Source organism: Dromaius novaehollandiae, chromosome 2, assembly GCF_036370855.1.
Source record: "Dromaius novaehollandiae isolate bDroNov1 chromosome 2, bDroNov1.hap1, whole genome shotgun sequence".
Classification (NCBI taxonomy): Eukaryota; Metazoa; Chordata; class Aves; order Casuariiformes; family Dromaiidae; genus Dromaius; species Dromaius novaehollandiae.
In genome coordinates this window covers 35,411,456-35,426,230 of record NC_088099.1, presented here as the reverse complement: position 1 = coordinate 35,426,230, position 14,775 = coordinate 35,411,456, and the positions used below count along the sequence as shown (strand labels likewise).

Sequence of the window (14,775 nt, the reverse complement as noted above, 5' to 3'; positions counted from 1 at the left end):
CAAACCTGCAAAACTACAATGATTTTCTAAATTCTGATAGTTTTAAATAAACAAATGTATATAAACTAGATCAATCTTTGGTGGATACAGAAATATTTTTCACTGCTATTGGTAAATTCCTGATCACACTGCACAAGGATACAATTTTAGATTTTACAAGACTGCAGTTTTTTTCCTTGTAAATTATTAACATGATGGCTACAATACATCCTGCTCTGTATTTTACATGTAATCCCTTTATGTAGCACATTTTTCCCCCAAAAAATGAAAATCTTTCAACATTCTTAATTCACTTCCCCCCCCCCCCCCCCCGGCAAGTGTAGTACTTACAATACTGCAATAGCCTTTTTGGTGGTTCTCCTACTATCTTCTGCAAACCTTCAGAAGTTTTGCTGCAGGGGGAAAACAAGTAGAATAACCTTAATTATTACAGATGGTATCTCATTCATTAGTGGATGACAACATCTTATTTGAAAGCACAAGAAAAGCTGTTTTATAATTCTACAAAGAAACTTAATGTGAAACAACCATTATAGTTTGCAGACTACCACAAGTTTTTAGAAGTCTTTGGTGGAATGAGTTCAAGCAGACTGAGGCCTGTTTCTTGTATTTAAGCTGACACACAATCTGTGCAAATTGGCACTAATTCAGATGTAAAGACAAACCATGAGAAGGACAAAATACTTGGCTGACATCTAATGTTATCCTTGATTTTCGAAGTTCATAGTCCTTGAAAAAATACGAGACCATTTAATATCCACTATCTAAGTACATTCACAATTTAATTAGAACACTGCACTCCAAAGCCAACACTGACACCACAAAGGTCAAAACTCACTGATCTCCTGAATCAGTTTACATTCCCTATTTATTTTAATGAAACATATTGACAGTCACCACAGTTTTCTTCAAAGTGGTATTCTGTAAATACAGCATTTAAAGAAATGTGCCAGAAGTGTAATCACATTATCAATTTTTATCTGTACTGTCTAAAAGGAGGTTTATTTGCTTCCTTCCATAACACACATTACAGGAAGGAGTGAGATGCAGTTTTACAAGCCACATCACTGATATGGGTTCTTGATCTCTATACAGGCTTGCAATATTGAATGAATGCATCAAACCTGAAGTTACTATACAACTATATGTTGTATATATACATGTTTTTTTGACATTTGGTTCAAAGGAAGTCAGTAAGCAGCGTTGTTTCGGCTGATAAGATCTCAAATGGGGATGGTTTTATTGTATTTCAGCATTTAAAAGTATAAAGGACAATTTACTCTTAAAACTACCTTGGCACATTTTATTTAACAAGTCTCAAATTCTCTTTAGGGATTATAATAAGGAAACACTTTGCTTAATCATAAATTTTATATTTATCTTGGCTAAACACCCTCCTTTGGATAGACTGCCATGTTTTGTCAAGAAAAATCAACACAGTGGAAATGAAGTACTTGTTCTGTTGTGTGGTCATTCAAAAGAGTATGTAGAAGTAATGTAAATGTGCACCAGCACTGCTGATAATTTCACACTCTCATACACTCATTTCAATTTGCTTTAAAAAGGACTATTCCTCCTGGCTAAATATAGTCATCATGAAAAAGCATATCTCCCTTTTGAGCTAATAATATTGCAAGCCCCGAAACACAACAGTACAAAAAACTTGCATAATATTTTAAGGAATCTGAGGCACTCCTTTCTCAGAAGATATTTTTTGGAAGTGGGACAAACGAGAGCACATTTTCTGCTATGGCATTCTCTTTTACTACCGAGATCTGTGTTTTGAGAATGACACTTCACTCCCGCCTGCACTCTCCAAACACAAATCACAAATATCCCACACCCTTCTTTTTAAAGTAATGGATCCTTGAAAAAGTACTATATACCCTTCATACATTAAAAGATTTTAAGGATTACTGGGACAAACAATGGCTCAGGAATGATCCTGAGATTTTGGAATCAGACTTTCTGTAGAAAGTATCACTAAGTCATGGATCATTTTCATTCATCTCCAGCTTGGCAGCCTCTGGTAGGAAAGTGATATTTCACTTCTGAGTTACAGTAGAACTAAAAGCATAACTACAGTGACCAATGTCTTAAAAATGTTTTTTTTTCCCTTTTAAAATCTTCTTTGGTTTTTAATTACCGTAATGTTTGTTTAATTTTGGCTTTGTGTGTATGACTCCAGAACTGACCTCACAGTAGTACTTTTTTTGCCAGTTAGAGGGCCACCATTCTCTGCTTAAATAGACACGTAAATTATTTAAAGAAAGGACACTTCAGACAGAAGGTGATACAGCCAATGACCTGAGAAACAGACACCTTTGTGTCTTCCACAATCAAACGCGAACTCCGCCCTGGACAGGAGGTAAAGCACAGAAACTGAGTTTGAGTCCTTCCCTCAGTTCGGCCAGCCGGTTCTCTTCTCCCTACACCGAGAAACACAATACATTGCCTGCCTTTCCTCAACAATGCATGCAAAACACTGGTCAATGGAAGGCTAAAGCAAAATACAGTGCCATTCCAGTGTATTTTACAGACCAAGGAAACCAGAAATAGAGCAGTTGCGTGAGTGCGGTACTGTACTCAGGCTGCGAAGCAGACTGCTACAAAAAGGAGGACGGGTTGCTGCCAGTACTCAAACTAACTTGGGTAATAACGCAAGGAACTGCATTGTACCACATATGTACCAAGGACTAACTTTAAATCTTTACAGTGGCGAAATCATAAATAAGGCTCACAGTAAAAAGCATTGAGCAATAAGACCTCCTGCTCTCCTCTCTACCTTTTAACACTGCCATCAACAGTGAATTTCTTAGTCTGCAGGTACTAATTAGATCAAAGGACATATATTGTTGCTACTCCTACTTGAAAACTCATGAAATACATAGTAACCAAAGGAAACTTTAGAAAGGGGTAACTATTTCAAAATTTAGGACAGAAAAATAAATGTTTTTAAATGTTCAGAAGCAGAAAAATAGGGACAAGGAGATGCTAGACAGACATGTACTTAATACAGGTAACGTAAGGTTCCGATTCCTGACTGCGCCTCCAATTCCAAGGACTCTTTGAACTGTTACGAGCTACATGGAGTATTTTGCATTCCACACGAAAAAAAATTTTGATTGCAATGATTTATTCTATTCAGGAACTTAAATAGTATGCAAACCCTTCCAAGGCCAGAAGCCTCACTCCACTTTGCCACACTTTCCTTCCCTCTATTTATTACAATTCATCAATTAAATTAAAAATTACCTGTTTGGTCCACTTCACATAGAAAGACACTCTTGTGACTTAGGACAGTATTCCTTTAGAATTTTTATTGTATTTCTATTACCCGTCTTACTGATTTTTCTTTTATCATAAAAAGAAATAAAAGTGCTTGTGATACATACTGTGCAAGTCTAACTAAAAACTTTAAAAGTAATCCAGTCTTATAAACAGTTACAGTATAGTTCCGAGTATGCTTCTGGCAAGAACTTTGAATATTTCTCAAATAAATTCTTTAACCAGCTTCTTCCAACTGTCTCTTAGTAAAATAACAATTTTAACATATTAAAATATATAGTAAAATGTCAAACTCCAAAGTACTGAATCAACTGCTATCAATACAACACAGAACTCACTTGGCTGTTATGATCCACATTTCCTAGTCGATTTTTAGATAAAAACAAGCAGATTACTAGCAGAGGTTTATCTCAAATTCCCACATGTACAGCATGCCACATTAAATATATGCAAATCAACCTCCTTCTCCTCTAGTTTTTTTTGAGCTGACAACTCGTATGACCTGAAGCCATGGTTAACGATTACAATTATTTGACTTTCGTATTTATACAATCAGTCATCAGATATGCATGTTAATTGATTTCAACAGATAGTTTTGTATTCTAATGATCAACAGTAAGCCCACATTTTTACTAACCCATTGATTTATAAAAAGATAAAATTTGTATCAGTTTTCACCATTAACCCTTTATCAGACTGATATGCAGTATTCACCACAGACTCCTCCATAAGATGCTAACCTGGAACTATTCCCAACTATGAGATCTTTATTTTGGTAGCAAAATCTGATTTTCCAATTAAAGACACTGTTCTATTGTGTTCAAAAATACAATTATCACATTATTTAAACATTGCGTTTTCTATTAAAAAGAAATGATAAAACATTAATACTGCTTAAATAAATGGACTAGGTGAAGAATTAATTTATAATTATTTCATATTTACATTTTGCTACGTAAGGCTCTTTCCCCTTTTTTGAAGAACCTTAATGTCATAACTCTTGATTCTTAATAAGCTCTCAAATGTCATATACATGATAAAGTACAGCCCTAAAGTTAAGAGCGTTATTTCTCAAGTAATACACTTTCTGCAGTAAAGAAGGTTTTAAGGCCAAAGCGTTCAGTAATACTTTTTGTGATGGCAACAGAGGAATCAGTCTTATTTCTTTACATTGCTAAAGAATGATTCTTTCCAATTACATGTTTACTTCACATGCCCTAATTACTGGAGCTTCAAATTCCAAATTATGAATTGCACAAATCTGCACACAAAAGGACTACTTTATAAGTTCACAGAGTCTGCAGTCATAGTCTTACAGAATTAATGCTGGGCTGTTCTTTCAGGATAGTCATATAAAATAAAGTGAATATCACAACTTACTCTCAAAAAGATCAGATCATGTCTTATTCCACAATTAAGTGCTCTCCCAGTTTAGGCCTTAACTGTCATTGGACTGCAGGTATATGCTTTAATTTTTGTAAAACATCAGCTGCCCCATTCCTTTATCAGTGTATTTTAATACCAACATAGATATTTTAATTTCTGAAGAACACAATTTTTCTATTTTATATAAATAACTAAATGAGGTATTAAGCCTATTTATCTTTTATCCAGGTGAGCACCATAAATCTCTGCTACTAATCTGTTTTTGGTTGTCTACTCCAATTAATTGCAAGTAAAATGTACCCATTATGAGATGTTGAGATACATACTCCAGAAAAGCAGCACTGACATCAGAGCACTCACCTCAGACAGGTAATGCTGATTCACATTCCTGTCATGTATCACAGACAGGAGGAACTGTAAAGCTGGGTTACTGCGATCTTGAGCAGGTACCTTAACCACTAATACTCCCGGGTTTAACTGACATTTCTGTTTTTTCAAAAGGTCCTGATTTCACACTGAACACAATGAGAAACATATTAAATGTATGACAGGATTCCATTACTTAATTGTTTCTCCTTAATCTAAGGTCAGGCACTTGGCAACTGTTGATAACACAAATAAATTCAATCTTTCCCTTATTCGTGAGAACTCTTGGTGTTCAAAAGATCTTGATTTCATGCTGAACCTAATGAGAAAATTTTGGAGTCGGCAGGATGGGGAAACCCATCTCACCTGAATCTCGCAGTTTTAACTCCATAGATATCAAAGCAAAAACCCTGTGGCTCATTACAATGCTGTGCTACAAAATAACCTCCACCTTGGAGACGGACTATAGCGTTGTTAGGTGTCAACCGAAGAGAGAGGCAAGACTGAAGTAAAGATTTTAAAGTTACATGCGAAACTCCAATACAAATAATTGTAACAAAATAGCAGGAAATTAAAAAAAAAGACAAATACACTGAGATGCCCTACGTCAGCCCTATGTTGGATATATATACTAGTTGTGTAATCACCTAATACACTTAGATATAAATCCTAGTTACTAAAAATGTTTGATGTCTATCACTTCTCTTCAGACTCCACAGTATTAGAAATTACAGACTTGGTCACTTCAGCTACGGAGAAAAACAAGTAAAATTAAAAAACTGCATAAGTACGAGCTGACTAAGCCAAAGCAGGGCTCATCTGACTCACAGGTATAGCATAGCCGTTTACGTTAGAATTGATATCAACATTTTGCCAAGCTGCCTGAACTTAGACTAAGGGAAAACAAATTAAGAAAACAAAATACTATTGTTTACAACTCACAATTTTAAAAAAGTATGTTAATACACCACTCATCATGAAGAAGCTCAGTGATGACAAGTAGCATATGACTAATAATATTCACTGTATTTATTAAAAACCAAGAGGAGGAAAAAATAGACAGCAAGCTGGTGACACCTTCCGATGGTGACTTTTATGTGAAGAACTGAGATTACAATAAATTCCAGATACAGTTAAAACTTAAATTAAGGCTATGAGTAGAAAGAATAGCAATTAAATGCATTCTGGGAAATGAGAAAATAATGTAACTGGAAAAAAAGATTCACGAGAAAATAACACAGCTTCAAATCTAAGACAAACAGGAGTCATTATGAGGAGCTCAGTGATAGATGCTAGCATCCAGACCGCTATGGACAGTTTAGATCACTGAAATTATAAGCGGATGATGAGAGGGAGAACTGAAAAAAAAGTCCAGAAGCTCTATACAAGTGGCTTAGTATCCAACTCCGACAGCATAATCTCTGTCACAACAACAAAATTGACATCAATGACAGAACAGTGTTCACTATACTGGCCCTGCTGCACGGTAAGATGTTCTTTTGCACTATTTTTAAGGTGGAAAATAAATATGGAAATGGATAAGAAACTTAGTATAGAAGGCACTATGTGTTTGTATAATTCTTTGCTGTAGGTAAATTCAGTGCAACTACAAAAGCATTACTTCAGTAAATGTTAAAAACATTACATATTACTGAAGGGATATTATCTCCTTTGAAACTTGGGTTTTCAATCATCAGTTTCCATTTTCCTCTCTCCTCAGAAGGAACTGAAAGAAGCTGGGGTTGGAAGTCAGTATACTGGTTGATCACATTTTGTTACTGATATTAAGATACCAGTTCTTAAAAGAGCAAAGCATTTATCAGACATTACCATTCTGAGGAAAATACAAGGACATTTAATAGAACTGGGCTACCAATGAGAGAATTTGAACAAAATCTCAAGGCTCTTGAAAACAAAGGAGAGAGAAAAAGGTGAAAATTGGATCAACATGAGCTCAACCAGGTAGAGAGTCTACTTTGTGCCTGTATATTAAGAAACTGAAAGCGGAAGAAACCTCACCCAAATGTTAGTCTTGCAGCCATGCCAGAAATCCACCAAGCTGACACCAGACTACATTGAGTCCCCCTATGCTTGACTGTCACCTTTCCGAGGCATTAGCTATCTCTATCCCAAGGTGCTTCAGTTTGATTAAAAATCATTAAGGATAAGGGTTTTCCATTGTCATTGATGTAGAAAACATGGCCTTAACAATGTTTTTGGTATGGAGTCGGCTAAACATTTAATGATTTCATACCTCATTGCATAACATCAAGAAAGAAAAAAATGTATTATCTAGCAGCCAGACCAGTTCCATATGGCCACACAAACCCCACCAATGGTGCAAGGCATGGGAAGAAAATGCCAAAAAGGAGAACAGAGGGAGAAGGAAAGAAGCATTGCTCCTTTTTATGACAAGGTGATCTAAGCCTACACATAGGTCAACCTAAACCAATCACAAAACCACATTCATAGACAGTTTGTGATATGGAAATCCTTACAAAATACAGACAGCTTCCAGGATGTTTTACTTCTTCCAACATCAGCTATTTTTTGCATCCCTTAGATTACACTGCACTTTATAATGGTGGCTAATTTTCACTCCATTTATTATTTAATCTGAGAAATAGATTAATAAGAACAGCAACAGTTTGTACAAAACTGACCACTGCTTCGATGCTCCCTACCTAGGGTAGGGCACATAAATGCTCCCTCTCCCAAATGCCTCTTCCCATGTGTGAAAGACTCCTGCTGAGATAGCTAATGTCAATGTCATTGGGGGAATTATTGCTGGTGGCATGCAAATGGGCAAACTACAGAAATCTCAGATGCTAAAAAAATGAAAGGGTGTGTAGTTTCCCTTAAAACAAGTGAACACTTCACACAGTATCATCAAGTTAGTAAACGCAAACTGCAGCAGAAAACCGCCGCAAATTTCAACCCTGTTAGTAGATAGATGAAGAGGATGTAAGCATCCTCAGTGAAGAACAAAATTGCTGCATTTTATTTTAAACACGCTTAGATTGAACGTTTTAACTTAAATATTTAAGAATAATTTTACTTTGTATACTTTACATCTCTTGGCACCTGAAGCTGGAGATCCAAGTGTAGAGAACAGCACATTTGGAATGCTGAGTTATATTAACATCATACTAACTATAGCAGTTCAATTTCAACAAATTTCTCTGGGTTTTTGCATACTGCTGAATAAATGACTCTGGAATTAGCTTACTTTTCTTAGAGGCACTATATAAGATTATTTCTTAGTCTCCTCCTCTTTGATTTAGTACACCTCTTAAGATAATTTATTAATATTTTGGATATCTCATTCATCATTCATTATTACTGGTGTCATAAATTAGAGGAATGGAACAAAGCACTGGACTATACACTTTTTCCATATTCATCAATAAAATAACCACCTCTGCTAGCAAGCAGCATACAAAAAAAGAGTTGGTTTATCCACTAGACCGAAAGTGGTACCATTTTTTGAATACTTTAAGCCTTAAAACAGATCATCAGATTTATAGTACAGTATGTTACTAGTGAAGAATAAATTAGTACTTCACCTTCAAATATAAAAGGATATACACCTGGTCTGCAAAAGACAAAAGTACCTATTATCAGAAATTGCTACACCCTATAAGCTACTCGAGTGAATTAGAAGGCTGATAAATACAAGTCTTCCATAAAAACATGGATTGATAATATAAAATGTTATATTTTTGCCAGTGTACTACAAAACAGTAAAAAGAGGAGGAAAGATTCAACTAACAAACTTAAATGGCAGCATCGTATCTCAAAAGGTTTCTCATGTTATTTCTCAGAAGACAAGTTACCTAACCTTATATCTTGGAAAACAGCAAAAGGAGTATTTTGCCAACTTTTTTTTTTTTAATTAAGATGACCTAAACGTAAAAAACGTTGGAAAAGATGATTTTGAAGATTTCAGCAGATTTTCAAGATCATGATCATTAATAGGCATCCTCATCAGTTGTATATTATATAACAGCATACATACAGGCATATGTATAACAAATAAAGTACCTGAAGGAAGACAGAATTAATGTTATTATGAGAACATTAACTTTAAAAAAGTACATAATGTCTGCATTAAATTACATTTTTTACTTAAGTCTGAATATTTAAAAATTCACTTTTTGTTACTTTAGGCAACAACTCAGTTGATATGTTTTTTACACATTCACTGTTTACATTCCTATAAATAAAAGGAAAACTCTCATTATGGTAAAGGAATATTTTACAGAAAATACTACTGCTCCATTAGCCTCTACCTGCTATATAAAAACGTTTGAGCCAGGTCTAGTAATTCATTAATGAGATCAGATACTAAATAATTTTAAGTTCTTATAATGAAAGAAGAAAAAAATTTCACAGGTTAGATTTAAATTAGGTAAATGCTTCAAATTAGGAAGTGCATATCTAATTTCTACAAGGGGGAGAATTAGCTGTTTTTTCCTTTTAGCAGCATTACAGATTAGGTATTTTGGACTCCAACAATGGAGTTGCAAATTTTTCCAACTAAATAAAACTGTTGTTTTCATTGTGCTAACTACAAATCAGGACTACTGTTCACTTCCTTAAGGACCCTCACTATTTCCTATATAGAACCATCGCTATTTGGGGTAATAATTGATGACTAACAAAACATACTTTTTAAAGCTAATTCAACTAAACACATATATAGACAGGTGCATTTTTCATATATTTCACTGAGTTATGTTTAGAATTATTAATGAAACAGTTTGGTGAACTGTGTATGACATTTACGTATAGTTAAAATTACCAGTGGAATGGAAAAATGAAATGACTGACGTGTGAGTTGCAGCTTTTGTTAGCCTCCAGTTTCATCAGTTTTTGACAATGATCATGATACTTGCTATTCAGTTTACAAGGGGAGCTTATAATCAAAAAAAACTTGTCATTACATGACCAAAAATAGGCGCTGTTCCCTTGTATTCTGATATCTACAGTAGAGTATTCACACAAAAGTGGAAGAACAAATTCCTCCTGTGCTTGAGAGCAGCTGTTTACTCTCACTCTTGTCTCTGCTCCACATTGTATAAAATGTGCATTGTCAGTTAAACAGTGAGATTTATTCTTTTACCTGATGATTAAGGTATTCACCCTGCATGTAGGCTCCCTGAACTCCATTTATAGCTTCAGTGAATTTCTAACTTATACAACAGGAAGGTGTATTAGACAGAAGACATTAGGCATGTCATACCCAAAATTTCCAGCAGCAGTCTATTACATGATAAATTTACAAGCTAAAATTCTCTGGTACAGGAACGACTTTCTTGAGTCTGGTCTCCCATGACCCACATAAGTGCTCTACCAACTGAAGCAATATACCAAACAAAAAAAGTGCCAGCACAGCACCACCATGTCCTCCTGCAAGTTTCACCAATTTAGTTTCCAAACATCTGGGATTTTTTCCTTCCTCTTCTTTTGACTACTGAGTAGAAAAGTTATGTATGGAATGGTTTACAGAACCTCTGTCAAGGAACAGTCCCTACTGATTTACCTCAGTAAAACTTTTTTAAATGTATTGGACTCCAATGTATTAATCTTGGGATGCCAGGAAGGTTTATCTTTTCTTCATCTAAAGACTTTACTTTTTTAACTTAAAACCAATATCCAATTGAAGGGTATCTAAAATTATTCAATATTCATGATTTTCCAGACAAACAAGCAAGTAACCTCTTCTCTAATCGAAACATATCATTTCACTTGTAAATGACAGATTTCAACATGAATTAATGACTGTGTGAAAGCACTGGAAACTCATGGAAATAATGCTTTAACTTCTCCTATATTGAATCTAGAATGTGAATCTGGCAAATTTCCTCAAATAATTATGCCAATGTAACTTTCCTTTGACTCTTGTTACTTAATTTTTGTAGCTTTCAGGGCTGCTGAACAACGCCACCAATGAACAATAAATTACATGGTGACTAGAAGTTACCTACTGAGCAGCAGATGAAGATAAAGCTTGTTTGATTAGAAATCAATGGAATCTTGAACTCAACCACTTCCTTCGATTTTTCTCACTGATTTTTTTTTCAAATCACTCTTTATTAAAGATGCTGACAGGTGAGACAGAATGTCCTATCTTCTTTTTAACATCAAAGGGGAAGAAGACTTCAGATGCTTACACATCTGCTGGGTGGGATCAATATCCCCAAATGTTATAAACATGGTGGTTTTAAGGGTCACCATTGTTATGCTTCCTAATCCTAGAAGTCACACAAAAGTTAAAGCTTGGCTTCTGAACAACATGCTCTTCTCTACACCCTGCCAAGCACCTATCCACCGGTGGGCACATATTTTTCAGCCCTATTTTTAGAACATAAGCCTGGGTATGGGAATGTGGTAACACACATGAATGGATGGGATAAATTAGAAAACTGGTAGGCTAAAAGCACAGCAAAAGTAAAAAAACAGAAATATTTTTAGAAGCGGAAAGAGAAGACAACAAGGTAGAGGAGAGAAAGAGATGTACAGGAGTAAGAGATCTACTAACCTGTCCTTTATGTTGTTGACTGGAAGTACATATGGATTTGCAACTATCTAACATATTTATGAGTGGGGGAAAAAGGCCAGGCAGGAAGTTTCTAAAACAGTGGCTACGAAGTAGTGGTTGAATGTGGAGGACTGGAAACAAGACAGAGGAGATGGTATTCTAGAGCAGGCAGACAGGTAGTGATAGAGGGCAAAGCTGATATCATCAGTCCTGAAAACATACCCTTCCATATGGGGCAGAAACTCATTTCCCTGACACAATTATTACTAGTAAAGTATTCAGTTATGGAGTCTACTACAGCTATGTGATTTAATAACTATTAAACCAATATTATTAAATTTGGAATCCATTAGAAACATACTACAAATTGTCTCAAAGAAATAGGGCTTGTTTACTCCTCATTACAGTGTCAGAGAGTCAAAGAGTTTATCTTAAACAAAAGCCTGTCAGAAGAAAATGCCGCCAGCACTGTCAGACACATGGAAGAAAAAGTCAAGGCTCAAATGATTGTGCTGATCTTTGACTGAAACTATTAAACAAATCAGTCTCTTCAAAACCAAACATAAAACCATAGCCAACAACAAAAAAAAAACCCTTTAGCTCTATTCCACAGTGATTTTTTTGATGTCATAAGCTTTGGATATTCTTAACCACAGTAAAATGGTGTTAACAATGCAAAGGTACTGACCTAGGCCAATAAACAACTATGGGACTGTTTTTCCTGATTAATCTTACTTTTCCTACTGTCACCTAAATGCCAGTACCAATCTTTACTATTAATAGGTAGTTTAAAGCTTTAACCAGCTCTAGCATATTTTTGTTCTACCATCTAAATCTGAACAACTGTTCAGATTTGTTCACTGACTAAACTCCAAGTTATCCACATTTTATTTCTCACATGGAAATTTGATTCCCACCCACAAGATTTCAAGACAAATCACTTCACTGACACAGATCAGAATCTAAAATTCATCCCGTTAAAAAAGTAATAGCCTTAAGATACAATATTTCATGTTCTTATTCAAATAAAAGCAACTACAAAAAACTGTATTTTCTGTTCAAAAGTTATCCTTAGTTATTCTTCCTGAACTCCCAATTCTTGGCATCACCTCTACTGCCTACATAAGTCTGCCCATCCTTACTTCACAAACAGTTTTAATTAAAAAAGCCTACATTCACTAAATCTCTTTTAGTGTATTTTATTTGTAAGATTTCTGCTGTTACTCATTAAAAATCAGATCCATCAACATTTACTTTTAAATTTTAGATATGACTTTATTTGAAATAAAATTTTAACCCATATCAAGTAAACTAATGTCAACATTAGTTGCACTATAACCATTATAGAAAACAGCAGAAATAAACAATTAATGAATAGAAACCAATGCAGAAACAATGGACAGAGAATAGTTTAACTTAGCGGACTGGTGCACAGCTTTCGCTTTCCACCTGTCAGCTCCAGTAAATTTATCTTGATTATAATTATATTGGTCGTTTCAAGTTTGGTTAGTTGTATGTCTTTCCATCACTGAAGTCAGCAGTCAAGTCACTCATGAATTTGAGTATAGACCAATTTTCCCTTCCTGGAACAAACTGTGAGCAGCCTGAAGCCTAGGATTTCAACATTTGACTTCATGAACTAAGTGCTTACGCAGTGGGAATCCAGAAGGCAATGTATTATTTCACTTAACCATACTAGCACTTTATTACCCATTTTACATAAGAACCCATAACGATAACAAGTGTATTGTTTGACACGCAGCAAAAACATATGGGCAACCAACAGGTATTTCATATGACCCCTGTCAGATCAATTAATTTCCTTAACAGAGACAATGCCTTTAGAACAGCAAATCAAGAGAGCAAAGAAATCCTCTCAAATGCTAGAAATAGACGAAGAATATATGCTGTGAGGAAATGAACTATATTTAAAAAATAAACCGCATCGAAGTAATTCTCCAGACCACTGTTCAAGCTTTGTTTTCAGTAATGTACAGTATCACATGCAATACTTCACAGTAAACTAATTTCATGAAATCATATGCTTGTCAGAAAGAGATGGCATTATTTTATTTATTATTTATAGGCTACCTATCCAGACTGCTTGCTTGCTATCTATTTCATTTTAACCTTAAATTTTCACACACAACGTAAGTAATGCTTATTAAAAAAAGAAAAAGATAGCTTGAATAATGAAATCAATAAAGTCCAAAATCTAAACACGAAGCAAAGTCAAACACAAACAGCAGGAATAATGCCCATCTAAGTTTTACACACCGCACTTTCCAATCTTCTGTACTTTTATAGAAATACATCAACTTGGAAAATATAATCTTAATGTTCTTTAACATTTTTGATTATGAGGGATCACCTTCAGGATTGAAAGAGGCACACCATGAATACCAATTTCACATGATCTTAAATGTAAACAGAATTTTGCTGCAGCTCAGCTCAATTTTCTAGTCACATGACAAGACAATATGAAGATTGCATCATTCCAGGCTTACTAAGAAGTTATACTGTTAGTCTAGGTCACCATTCTATAACCCTGGTTAGACACTCGCCCTCCTTTACTCCACATGCTGATCTAGAGACTCCTAAAACAAAAATTTCAATGCACTGACTGTAAAACATGTAAAGTGAGTAAACTTAAGAACTACAAGTAAAACAGAGTAAAAGTTCTTAAATAAAATAAAATCAAATTTACTTTTATTCCTCCATATTTCGTAACTTTATTGTGCTCCCATGGTGTGTCTAAGAACAAACCATTTCACCTGGTCTAATAAAAGACCAGCTGCCATAACACCGTCTTTATCCACATTACGTACAAATCAGTCATCGAGGGCAGTAACATCTTAACTGTTCAACAAGGTGTCTAGACAGTTTATAAAGTCTAGTAAATACAGTCCGCCTTCATGAGAAAGCTCCGGTGGACTAAGGCAGTACTAACAGTATGGGAGAGGAATACGCAAATGGTGAGCTATCACAGAACAGTGGTTTTTCCTTGTACACACATTCTAATACCGTTCTAGGAATGAATGACAGCTGTTTCCTGACCAGAATGCTCCAGATAGCTTTTTAGGACCACGATTTTACTGAAAGCATTTAAATTTCAGAAACAATTTAAGCTAGTATGTGTATATATTAGGTTTGTGTATCCAATTTAGAATTCTAAAATGCTTATATGTATT

At 34.9% G+C, this 14,775-nt stretch overlaps 1 protein-coding gene across 1 annotated transcript in view; it reads right to left on the bottom strand.

The window, feature by feature from the left end:
- Nucleotides 1-14,775, bottom strand: part of TBC1D5 (TBC1 domain family member 5) — a 322,079-nt gene that overhangs the window by 294,773 nt on the left and 12,531 nt on the right. Inside the window, exon 2 of the mRNA XM_026103718.2 lies at nt 331-392. The gene's annotated coding sequence lies outside the window, so the exon portion shown is untranslated. The remainder of the gene's footprint in view (nt 1-330; nt 393-14,775) is intronic.